This window comes from Colobus angolensis, unplaced genomic scaffold (genome assembly GCF_000951035.1).
Source record: "Colobus angolensis palliatus isolate OR3802 unplaced genomic scaffold, Cang.pa_1.0 Scaffold118, whole genome shotgun sequence".
NCBI lineage: Eukaryota > Metazoa > Chordata > Mammalia > Primates > Cercopithecidae > Colobus > Colobus angolensis.
The window spans coordinates 7771593-7784781 of NW_012112919.1; positions in this window are offsets into that span (position 1 = coordinate 7771593).

Consider the following 13189-nt stretch of genomic DNA (forward strand, 5'->3'; position numbering starts at 1 on the left):
CGGTCTTCTGTGTCGCTCGCACTGGGAGTTGGAGACTGGAGCTGTTCCTATTCGGCCTTCTTGCTCCGCCCTGCAATTTTAGCAATATTATTATTATTTTTTTGAGACAGGACCTCACTCTGTCACACAGGCTGGGTGTGGTGGCACAATCACAGCTCACTGTAGCCTCAACATTGAATCCTTGGGCTCAAGTGGTTCTCTCACCTTAGCCTCCTGAGTAGCATGCCCCACCACATCTGGCTAATTTTTCTATTTTTTGTACAGACGAGGTCTCACTACACAGCCTTGGCTGGTCTTGAACTCTTGGACTCAAGTAATCTTCCCACCTCAGCCTCCCAATGTACTGGGATTACAGGCGTGAGTCACCATGCTCAGCCTGTTTTTAAATTAATACCACACTGGCCAGTCATGGTGGATCACACCTGTAATCCCAGCACTTTGGGAGGCCGATGTTAGTGGATCACTTGAGGCCAGGAGTTCAAGCCTGGCCTCATGACAAAACTCTGTCTCTACTAAAAATACAAAAATTAGCCACATATGTTTGTGTGGGCCTGTAAACCCAGCTACTCAGGAGGGTGAGGCATGAGAATCCCTCGAACCTGGGAGGCAGAGGTTGCAGTGAGCCAAGATCGTGCCACTGCACTCCAGCCTGGGCAACAGAATGAGACTCTGTCTCAAAACAAAACAAAACATCACCAAGTTTAAAAAAAAAATTAATATTACACTGTCTTTATTACCATAGCTTTGTAATAACTTTTGAAGCCAGATAGTGTCACTCTTCTGATTTTCTTCCTCTCCTTCAATATTGAGTTGGCTATTCTGAGTCTTTTGCCTCTGCATATGAACTTTAGAATTGGTCTGTAGATATCCACAAAATAATTTACTAAGATTTTGAGTTGGATTGCATTGAATTTATAGGTAAAGTTGAAAAGAGTTGACATCTTGAAAATATTGAGTCTTCCTATCCATGAACATGGAATGTCTCTTCAATTATTTAGTTTTTCTTTGCTGTCTTTCAGAGTTTTACAGTTCTGTTCATATGAATCATATACATATTTGATAGATTTATGACTAAGTATTTCATTTTGAGGGGTGCTAATGTAAACAGTAGTGTGTTTTCATTCCTTTATTTTTATTTTTTTTTTTTACCACATTCTATCATCAGTGTTTAAATGGTTATATGTTTTAAATTTCAAATTCTACTTGTTTGTTGCTAGTATAAAGGAAAGTTACTGACTTTTGTATATTAACCTTATATTCTGCAATCTCGCTACAATCACTTATTAGTTCCAAGAGTTTTTTGTTGATTGTTTTGGATTTTCTTCATAGACAGTCAGGTCCTCTTCAAACAAAGACTGTTTTGTTTCTTCTCTCTCAATCTGTGTGCCTTTTTTGTTTGTTTCTTGTCTTGTTGTATTATCTAGGACTTCCAATACAATGTTTAAAAGGAATGGTGTGATGGGACATCTTTGCCTTGTTCCTGATCTTAGTGAAAAACCTTTGAGTTTCTCACCATTAAATAAGATGTTAGTTGTATATTGTTTTGTAGATATCCTTTATCAAGTTGGGGGAGGTCCCCTCCATTCTGTTTGCTGAGAGTTTCTAACATAAATGGGTGTTGGAATTTGTCAAATGCTTTTTCTGAATCTATTGGTATGATCATGTAGCTCATTGATGTGTTGGATAACATCTAACTGATTTTTGAATGCTGAACAAGCCTTGAATACCAGGTAGATGTCCCACTTGTTCATGGTGTATGATTCTTTTTATACACTGTTAGATTCAATTAGCTAATGTTTGTTGAAAGTTTTTGCATCTATGTTCATGAGAGATATTGGTCTGTAGTTTTATTTTCTTATAATGCCTTTGTCTAGTTTTGTTATTAGATTGATGTTTATGTCATAAAATGAGTTAAGGTGTGCTCCCTCTGCTTCTGTCTTCTGGAAGAGATTGTAGAAAATAGGTATATTTTTTCCTTTAATATTTGGTAGAATTCACCAGTGAAGCCATCTGGAGTTGGTGCTTTCTGTTTTGGAAAGTTATTATTTATTCAATCTCTCTAATTGTTATAGGCCTATTCAGATTGTCTATTTATTCCTAGGTGAGTTTTAGCAAAATGTGACTTCCAGGGAATTGATCCATTTTATCTAGGTTAACAAATTTATGGGCACAATGCTGTTCATAAGTATTCCTTTATCATTCCTTCAGTGTTCATGGGATCTGTAGTGATGTCCCCTCTTTTATTTTTTATATTAGTAATTTGTGTTCTCTTTCTTTTTTCCTTATTTAGCTTGGCTAGAGGCTTATCAATTTTTTTCATCTTTTCAAAGAACCAGCTTTTGGCTTTGTTAATTTTCTCTATTGCTCTTCTGTTTTCAGTTTCATTCATTTCTGCTCTAATTTTTATTTATCTTTTCTGTTTACATTTAATTTTCTCTTTTTGTTGTAGTTTCCAAAAGTGGAAGCTTAGATGATTGATTTTACATCTTCCTTCTTTTCTAATATACATATTCAATGCTATACATTTTCCTCTTAATATTACTTTCACTATATACCACAAATTTTGATAAGTTGCATTTTCATTTTTATTTAGTTAAAAATATCTTTAAATCTCTATTGAGATTTCTTCTTTGGCCTATGTTTTCTATAGAAGCGTATTGTTTAATCTCCAAGTATTTGGGTATTTTCCAACTATCTTTCTTTTCTTTTCTTTTTTAAACAAACCACATGACTGTGTTAGCCACCTCTTTAGTTTTGCTTTTCTTTTTTTTAAATTTATTATACTTAAAGTTCTGGGATACATGTGCAGAACGTGCAGGTTTGTTTCATAGGTATGCACATGCCATGGTGGTTTGCTGCACCATAAATCCATCATCTACATTAGGTATTTCTCCTAATGCTATCCCTCCCCTAACCCCTCACCCCCAAACAGGCCCTGGTGTGTGATGTTCCCCTCCCTGTGTCCATGTGTTCTCATTGTTCAATTCCCACCTATGAGTGAGAACATGCGGCATTTGGTTTTCTGTTACTGTGTTAGTTTGCTGAGAATGATGGTTTCCAGCTTCATCCACGTCCATGCAAAGGACATAAACTCATCCTTCTTATGACTGCATAGTATTCCATGGTGTATATGTGACACATTTTCTTTATCCAGTCTATCATTGATGAGCCTTTGGGTTGGTTCCAAGTCTTTGCTATTGTGAACAGTGCTGCAATAAACATATGTGTGCATGTGCCTTTATAGTCAAACAATTTCTACTATAATCCTTTGGTTATATACCCAGTAATGGGATTGCTGGGTCAAATGGTATTTCTGGCTCTAGCTCCTTGAGGAATCACCACACTGTCTTCCACAACAGTTGAACTAATTTACACTCCCACCAACAGTGTAAAAGCATTCCTGTTTCTCCACATCCTCTCTAGCATCTGTTGTTTCCTGACTTTTTAATGATTGCCATTCTAACTAGTGTGAGATGGTATCTCATTGTGGTTTTGATTTGCATTTGTCTAATGCCAGTGATGATGAGCTTTTTTTCATGTTTGTTGGCTGCATAAATGTCTTCTTTTGAGACATGTCTGTTCACATCTGTTGCCCACCTTTTGATGGGGTTGTTGTTTTCTTGTGAATTTGCTTAAGTTCCTTATAGATTTTGGATATTAGCCCTTTGTCAGATGGATAGATTGCAAAATTTTTCTTCCATTCTGTAGATTGCCTGTTCACTCTGATGATAGTTACTTTTGCTGTGCAGAAGCTCTTTAGTTTAATTAGATCCCATTTGTCAATTTTGGCTTTTGTTGCCATTGCTTTTGGTGTTTTAGTCATGAAGTCTTTGCCCATGCCTATATCCTGAATGGTATTGTAGGTTTTCTTCTAGGGTTTTTATGGTGTTAGGTCATAGGTTTAAGTCTTTAATCCATCTTGAGTTACTTTTTGTATAAGGTGTAAGGAAGGGGTCCAGTTCCAGTTTTCTGCATATGGCTAGCCAGTTTTCCCAACATCATTTATTTAATAGGGAATCCTTTCCCCATGTCTTGTTTTTGTCAGGTTTGTCAAAGATCAGATGCTTGTAGATGTGTGGCGTGATTTCTGAGGCCTCTGTCCTGTTCCATTGGTCTATACAACTGTTTCAGTGCCGGTACCATGCTGTTTTGCTTACTGTAGCCTTGTAGTATAGTTTGAAGTCAGGTAGCATGATGTCTCCAACTTTGTTCTTTTTGCTTAGGATTGTCTTGACTATATGGGCTCTTTTTTGGTTCCACATGAAATTTGGAACTCCTGACCTCAGGTGATCCACCTACCTTGGCCTCTCAAAGTGCTGGGATTACAAGCATGAGCTACTGTACCCAGTCAATGATGAATTTATTAAAAGGAAGTAGCATTAAGAAAAATTAGAAGGCAGGAAAAGCCTCTGAAAAATCCAGAGGAAAATTTTAGGAAAGAGTTTGACCATAATCATGTGTTGGCCACTGGTGTATGGCATATACTGCATGCTATGGGACAGCATCCTAACCTCCCAGCTGTCACTGTAACTGAGCCCTCCACAGTCCATTCCACTGTTTAATCAAGCCAGCTGATTTGGGGTGATGTGTGCACACTGCAAAATCAGTGAATTCTATAGACACAAGTAATGAGCTCATGTCTATAGAACGCCCTTCACCATAAAATGATCTCCTTACTAAAGGCAATTCTGTGTGAGTTGCAGGTGTTGAGTAAGGCATTATTTAAGCCCACAAATGGTGCTGGCAGAAGGACCGTGGGCACAGAAGACAAACTCTTATCTTGAATAAGTATTTTTTCCCATAAAGACAAATTGTTGTCTCCTCCACAATGGAAAATGTCCAGTATAATCAACCTAAGATATTGGGGCTGGCTGGCAGCCCAAGGATAGGTGTCACAATGAGGCCCCAGTGTTATCTCTGCTGTTAGAACATTGGGCACTCAGCAGTGACATTAGCTAGATTAGTCTTGGTGAGAGGAATCCAAGTTGGTGAGCTCATGTAAAATCTACCCCTGCCACCATGGACATTTTGTTTATGGGCCCATTGAGTAAGCATCAAAATGTTTAGGGAAAGGAAATCACTTTCAGCCACACATGGGTTGTTCTGTGCACTCCACTAGACCACAGAGAGCTGCCTCTTCAGTAGATGCCCTTTGGTGAGCATTCATAGTGGTTACAAATATGTGCATTTTTAGTGCCCGTTTTGAAGAGTTAATTCACATACTTCCTGAAGACTTTCTTGTCACTGGTCTTCCAATCTTGTTCCTCAGAAGTCAGTGACCACTATTCTAATCCATTAACCCTTGATAATAAATTGGTTTAGTTGCATACTCCAGGGCATCTCTCCTACAGTACATCTGTTGTCTCCTTCTAAGTGGACAACAGATGTACTGCTTAAAATTCTGCCTATTAAGAGGATTTCCTTTCACCCTTGCCTTTCAGACTCACTCTTCAGGGGAGCTGTAAAACAGCAGCTGTTCACTTGCAGCTCTATCACGCAGACCCACTGCAAACCAAGCCTGTGCTTTTTCTTCCTCTGTCAACTGGTCCTAGGCAACTCCCCTTGAGGCCATTGGTGTGGGCTGAGAGACGTGGTAAAGCAGTAGAGGCAAAAATTGTGGGAGGGTGAACCAACTGCTTATGCAATATTCTTGAGCCTTTTATACCTGCTTGGGCCTTATCTTGTAAACACCATTTCCATTTTATACTAAGTACTGCTGCACATTCCAGTTTTATGACTCAGTGGATTAGATAATGCCCAGTTCACAATGGACAGTTTGGGTTGCCTAGCATGCCATGATCAGGATTCAGACTCTATCAGGGACTAAATTCAGCCTTGTTCTGGGAATTGGTGCCCAGGTCTTGTGGTTTCATGGGGTTTTCTGGACTCTCTAAAGTTGGCACACGGCTTCCTGTATGCAAAAGAAGTCCCTACACTGAAGACTTCCCTGACATGATTTTGTTGTTGCATAAACTGTGATAATAATGACTAACCTGACTTTCACTTTTATTTAGTTAAGCTTCATAACAATTTGGTGAAGTAGGTTTTATGTTCTCCATTTAATCAGAAGAGAAAAATGGTGATATAGCTCTAGAGGTTAAATGCCTTGTCTGAAGCTACATGGCTCACAAGTGGTGACAGCTGGAGTCAGACTGCCAACTGCAATACTGTCCCCTTGGCCACCCAAAGTAGCTTCCTAAAGGCATATTTATATCAGCAACCTGTAGAGTCCTTTCAGTGCACAGAGACAAATTAAATTCATCTAGCCTGGGCCAAGGTATAGGGCATAGAGTAGGGTAGGTAAAGGCAAGGATATCAGTGGGTCTAGGTACAGGATGGTTTTGTTGAATTCCTAAGAACCACATTCTCAACGGTGATGCCCACATTATAATATATACTGAAGCAATTATTGATCAAATGATATAATTTCTAAAATTTGCTTTAAATTAACCAGGAAGAGAGAAGCCAGTGATGAAATAAGATTGGCCATGTGTTGATAACAGTTGAAGCCTAGTGATGAAAATATAGTTCATTATACTGTTTTTCCACATACTAAAAAGTGAAAAATATATTCTATTCACCGTGGCAGACCACATTATGGGCCATGCACATATGTTAGCAAGTTTAAAACAACAGAAACTACACAATGTCTGCTCTCAGACTACAATAGAATTAAATCAGAAATTGATAAAAGAAAGATAGCTGGGGGCAGGCGCGGTGGCTCACGCCTGTAATCCCAGGACTTTGGGAGGCCGAGGCGGGTGGATTACGAGGTCAGGAGTTCGAGACCAGCCTGGCCAACATGGTGAAACGCCATCTCTACTAAAAATACAAAAATTAGCCGGGTATGGTGGCACGCGCCTGTAATCCCAGCTACTCAGGAGGCTGAGGCACGAGAATTGCTTGAATCCGGGAGGTGGAGGTTGCAGTGAGCTGAGATCGTGCCACTGCACTCCAGCCTGGGTGACAGATCAAGACTATGTAAAAAAAAAAAAAAATCATTATTTTGCTGTAAATCCAATGTTGTTTTAAAGTATTTAAATGTCACTTGAAATGTTGTTATAAATCCAGTTCTCTTTACTCCGCATCAAACAAGGCAAGGTGTGATCACATAGACTATTTGCGGGTGGGCAGCTCTGGGTCATCGTCTCCACAGTGCTTGGTTTCTCTTCTCAAATCTACAGCTTGGAGTAGGTTGATTTTTTAAATCTCCCTACCTGATTCCCTGTTTCCCAGGGAAGCGTTGCACTACCCACATGGCAGCTTTCTCATACTGCCTCTCTGCATTCCTCTGTTTCCCTAAATGAATGGAATATCTCTTAGATTTACTACTGCAAGGACCTTTGGGTCTCTCCCACACAGTTTTGGCTCACTGAAACCTCCGCCTCCCGAGTTCAAGCAATTCTCCTGCCTCAGCCTCCTGAGTAGCTGGGATTACAGGTGCCTGCCACCACGCCTGGCTAATTTTTATATTTTTAGTAGAGATGGGGTTTCACCTTGTCGGCCATGTTGGTCTTGAGCTCCTGACCTCAGGGGATCTGCCCGCCTCGGCCTCCCAAAGTGCTGGGATTACGGGCATGAGCCACCACACCTGGCCCGATAATTCTTTATTCCTAGAACTAACTTCTCAAGATGTACTATACACACACTCACTTCCCCCAACCCCCACTCAACATACACGTACAGAAGACTCACTTACTGCCCCATTCCCTGGAATTGGTAGCCTCTGTCTCCAGAAATATGGGGTGTGAGAATGGAGGGTATAAAAGAGAAGGGAAGTCCACAAAAGATGCACAAATGTGCATAAATAAATATCCAAGGGATTTAGAGGGGTGGATTAAATGCCAGCTTTTGTTCTTCCTATGTTTTGAGTGTCTGAGCCCAAGGACAAAACCTAGATGGAAGAATCAAACTTGCTAACTTACATCCAGCACTCAGAAGGCAAAACTGGAGTTCGTGCCAGGAGCTGTAGCTTGGGTGCTTTCCTCAAAATGGCTATCTCTGTCTCATAATCAGATCCCAATTTATCTGTCTATTGATTGGTAGTAGTTTTCAGTGCTGCTGCAAGATCTGGTTATTTTCTTCATCTTCATGGACAAAACACTGGAAGCGGTATTTTGAGGACTGCTACTCTTCCCACGCTGTTCAATAAATCTCCCCCAGTTCAGTCAGAAACACTGAGAAGTCACCCTGTGCCAAGCCCTGGATCAGGTGGCACAGGCTCCATGATCATTGTGGATGGGTGAGCTCATAGTTTAGAGCCAGTGCCAGCCATGGGACTCGGTTAATGCCTCAGCAAACCTCCTGGCTCTCTGCTCCCCACCCCCTTTGCCCTTCGCTGACTTTCCCTTCATGATCCTGGTCTTTCTGTTGTGCCCGTTTCCATCACTTTCATCCTTTTTGTGCTCCCTCAACCATCTTTGCTGCTCCCTCAATCCCTGGAAAGCAAACCAACCACAATGCCACTAACACTGATCTCTACCCATAAAGAGGGGGACCACCTCCCTCCACACAGATGAGCCCCCCAGAAGGTGCATAGACAAATACTTTAGCTATGCACCTATCTTGACTCTGGAAAACTTGGGCTGTGTTTAAAGAAGTGGATTGTTGTGGTCTCCATTTTTGCCTCAGGAGCAGTGCATAGTCACAAGGAGGCAGCATAGTCCACAAGAAGCCAGGGTCCACGCTGAATTCCACATAGAGATAGCAGCTGTGTGGCCTTGAGCTTCACTTCTCCAGCTCCCTCATCTGTCAAATGGGGATAATAATGTGTACCTGATAGAATTTTGCAGGAAGCAAATGAGAGGAAATATATTACAACACAAAGCACAGTCCCTGAAACAAAATGAAAGCTGTATAATATTGTTTTTCTTCCCTATCTCATACATAATGTGAAAACATTCCCTAAAGAACTTGGTTTTGCCAATATGATGGGTGGGGCTTTTCTGTGTTCCTAGAAAAGAGTATTGTGTGAGTTGGATGAGTGTGCGTATGTGTACGCACGCTCGTTCACACGTGCACACTCTCCAGGTCTGCTAAATGGAGAATGCTAAAGTTAGTCTGTGTTTGTCTGAGATGAGGTCTCACTCTGTCTCCCAGGCTGGAGTGCAGTGGTGTGATCTCAAGATTACCTCCTGGGCTCAAGAGATTCTCCCACCTCAGCCTACTGAGTAGCTGGGATCACAGGTGCACACCACCATGCCCAGCTAATTTTTGTATTTTTTTGGTAGAGACAGGGTTTTGCTGTGTTGGCCAGGCTGATCTCAAACTCCTGAGCTCAAGTGGTCCTCCCACCTTGGCCTCCCAAAGTGCTGGGATTACAGGCGTGAGTCACCATGCCTGGCTGCCAAAGTTAGTCTGTGTGTATACGTGAGTATGTGATGTGCATATGCTTGTGCACACTTGCATGCCTATCTTGGAGATTCCAAAGAAATGACTTGGTTAAATTTGATTCAGATAATTGTCTAATAAATTAGTCTTTAATCAATCGGCAGGTCTTCATAAAACCCTCACTTGCTCTAGATGCCAAGAGGCACAGATCGATAGAAAATGTATCTTCTGCCTACAAGGATTTGCTGGTCAAAACTCTTCAAATTAGCTTAGGCACAAGGGTAAAATGTATTGGCTCAGGGAGAAAGACTGTAGAAAGATTCAGCTGGATCCAGGGCTTAAACTGCCAGGACTCTCATACTGTCCTTGGGGCGCTCTTCTTAACTCCTTGCTAGCTTTGTTTTCTTAGACTGGCTCCTCCATAAGATAAGGGATGTGGCCGTGGGCAGTCCCAGCATTACAATCCACATCGTGTGCAACCATAGCTCTCTTTTCCAAGTTCGAATGAGAAAAATCTAACAAGAAAACTCTATTGGCCAGGCTTAGGTCATGTGTCAATTCCTGGCCCAAACCAAGCTGTTGGGAATTAATACCCTACTTGTGTCATCTGCATTCACTGACGGCCAGAACAAAGAGTATCACAAATGGCAGACTCACGTGGCTGGGGGATGGGGGCAGTTTCCCGGAAGAAGGATGTTGCTATTATGAGCAGATGAGATAAATAATTGCCTACGACACAGATGCATGCTAAATTTTGCTGTGGAGGAAATTAAGTCAGTGAAACAGTAAGTCAGTATTTTTTAAATTCTATTTTGATGGTGTCAGTGATATATTTATATAACTTTTACCCAGTTAGAACAAGCTATTTGCTTTTTGATAATATAAATGAACCACTTCAGTCAAAGTTTCATAAAAAAGGTATTTTGATCCAGTTATTTTCAACAAATTACTGTGGTTTTACAGTTCAATGCATGCCCATGAGATGAGTATTTTCTCATTTACTTTATAGCAGCCTTTGTTAAGGGACTTATTAAGTCATAGTTTGTGGTACAAAGAATTTAAGTCATCTCTCCTCTCTATTCCACAAATGTCTAGGGCTTCTTTCTCTTTTGACCACTAATGCCTATAATTTCCAGTATTAATATCTTCTGACTTGAACACTATAATGTGAATCTGCTAGATATAAACAGATGTAACAGCCATGGAATCCATTAGTAATGCTTTCAGAAAAAGAAATTTGGGATCCCAGGATCTGTCCCAACGTTTGTAATATCTTGGGATAGGACCAGAAATTATGCAAGACTAAATAGAAGGCATGGATGGTCTTGGACTTAACTACGGACTCGACTCACTGAGGTGGTGGTGGAATGGGGAGAGAGTGAATGGGTCAAGATTTGCGGAGACAAGATCAAGAGGCCTTGGCAACTGCTTGGAAAGGTGAACAAAGTAGAGGGAGGAGCCTGAGATGACACTGAAGCAGGGTGGAGGAGCGACTGACAGAACTAGGAGACAGGGAGGGGAAGCAGGTTAGAGGAAGAGTCCATTCCAGACACAGTGAAGATGAGCTACCAAGATTTGTTGGTAATATGGGAGATTTATTGGTAATACGAGATTGAAGCTCAGGAGAGGAGACAGATTCTGGCTGAACCATGATGGTGAGTAAGATCAGCAAGTGAAGAAGTGTAGAGAGAGAAGAGAAGAGAAGACAAAAGAACTTTGAGGAACACTCCCTTAGTGGATGGAGGAAGTACTTGGAGCCAGAGAAAGACGCAGAGAAGGAGCATCAGAGAGAACGCAGAAATGGGAGAATGCCATGTCACATTAAAGAGCTTTGGAAGGAGAGTGGCCCATGGTGTCAGATGTTAAGAGAAGCCTGAGAAGGAGTCCCTGAGGCCAAACTGGAAAGTCTCTGCTAGGTTGGTGCAATGGACTGAAAATGTGTGTCCCCCTACCCCACAAATTCTTAAGTTGAAGCTCTAATCCCAGTGTGATGATATTAGCAGTTTGTGCCTTTAGGAGGTGATTAGGTCATGAGGGTGGAATCCTCATGAATGGGATTAGTGCCCTTATAAGAAAAGGTCAGAGAGTTAATACACTTTTCCTCACGAGGATGTAAGAAGTCAGCTGTCTGTCACTGGAAAAAACCCTCACCAGAACCCAACCATGCCAGCACCTGTTCTCTGACTTCCGGCCTCCAGAACTGTTAAATTTGATTCAGATAATTTAAGAAAACTGTGAGAAATAAATTTCTGTTATTTATAAGCCACCCAGTCTATTACTCTTTATTACAGCAGCCCAAAGGGACTAAGAAGGTTGGGATGCCCCCACTTAGGAGAGATTCCTCAGAAGCAGACCCTGAGAGGGTCATGTGCAGTAGACTTATTCCAGAAGACATTCTGAGGGTGTGGGGGGCAGCAGGACAGGGAAAGGTGTACACTGGAAGAGGCATATCATGGCTATAAGATTAATGGCAGCCTTAAGGCCCACTCATGCATCTTGCAGGGCTGATACTACTGGTCACTTAGTAGTATGCTACAACCTGACCTGGAGATTTCCAACCCTGGTCCATGGATTTCCAGGAGACAAGGCCACCTCAGCATAGATGCAACTTTCATAAATCATAAAACAAAGCTTACTCTTACAAGAATAGCTTCAACTCCCTTTATGAAAGAAACACTTGATAACTGAGGTAACTGACCTGGACTGAATGCAGGTATAAGAAAGAGGGAAGGATCCCCCAAACTCTGAGAACAGTCTCCAGATGGAGATCCTCTCTGTCATTTGTGATCTAATCCCCTGACAGTATCTAGCCCATGCCACCAGCCTGTCTGCTCCTACTATCTGTCCTATAAAAGTGCCGCTAGAATGAACTGCTTGAGCATCAGACAGTGTCTAAGACTCATGTCTGATGCAAATCTAACTGAAGAGGAAACATCACTCTTGGAGAAGCTGGTTAACTCAGACCACTCAAAACCCCCAACACAACAAAAGCACAGCAGGTAAATAAGGTGCAATTTCCAGCAAGTCCCAAGGAGGGGAGCTCCAGGCTGACCCTGCAGTGGGTGCTCTGGGCTTGCATTAGTCAAGGTTCTCCAGAGAAACAGAAACAGTAGGAATATAGATGCTCCTCAACTTACACTGGGGTCACATCTTGATAAACCAGGCATAATTTGAACATATTATAAGTAAAAAAAAAAAAATTCACTTAAGGGGCCAAGTACGGTGTCTGTAATCCCAGAACTTTGGGAAACCAAGGCAGACAGATTACCTGAGGTGAGTAGTTTGAGACCAGCCTGGTCAACGTAATGATATCCCACCTCTACTGAAAATAAAAACTAACCAGATGTGGTGGCACATGCCTGTAATCCCAACTGCTCAGGAGGCTGAGGCAGGAGAACTGCTTGAACCCGGGAGGCGGAGGTTGCAGTGAGCTGAGATTGCACCACTGCACTCCACCCTGGGCGACAGAGTGAGACTTTGTCTCAAAAAAAAAGCACTTAAAAAAAAGCACAAATATAATAGCTTAGCCTAGTTTACCTCACATGTGCTCAGAACACTTACTCTAGCCTACAGTTGGGCAAAATGACCTAACACAAGCTTACTTTATACTAAAGTGTTGACTATCTCATGTAATTTATTGACTACTATACTGAATATGAAAAACAGAAAATGGTTGTATGAGTACTCAAAGTGTAATTTCTACTGAATGCCTATCGCTTTGCACCACCATAATGTAAAAAAATTGTAAAGTTGAGCCATTATAAGTCAGGCACAGTCACTCTTTCTCTCTCCCTCTGTCTCTCTCTCTCTGTATATATATATGTGGAAATTTATTATAAGAATTGGCTTACATGATTAT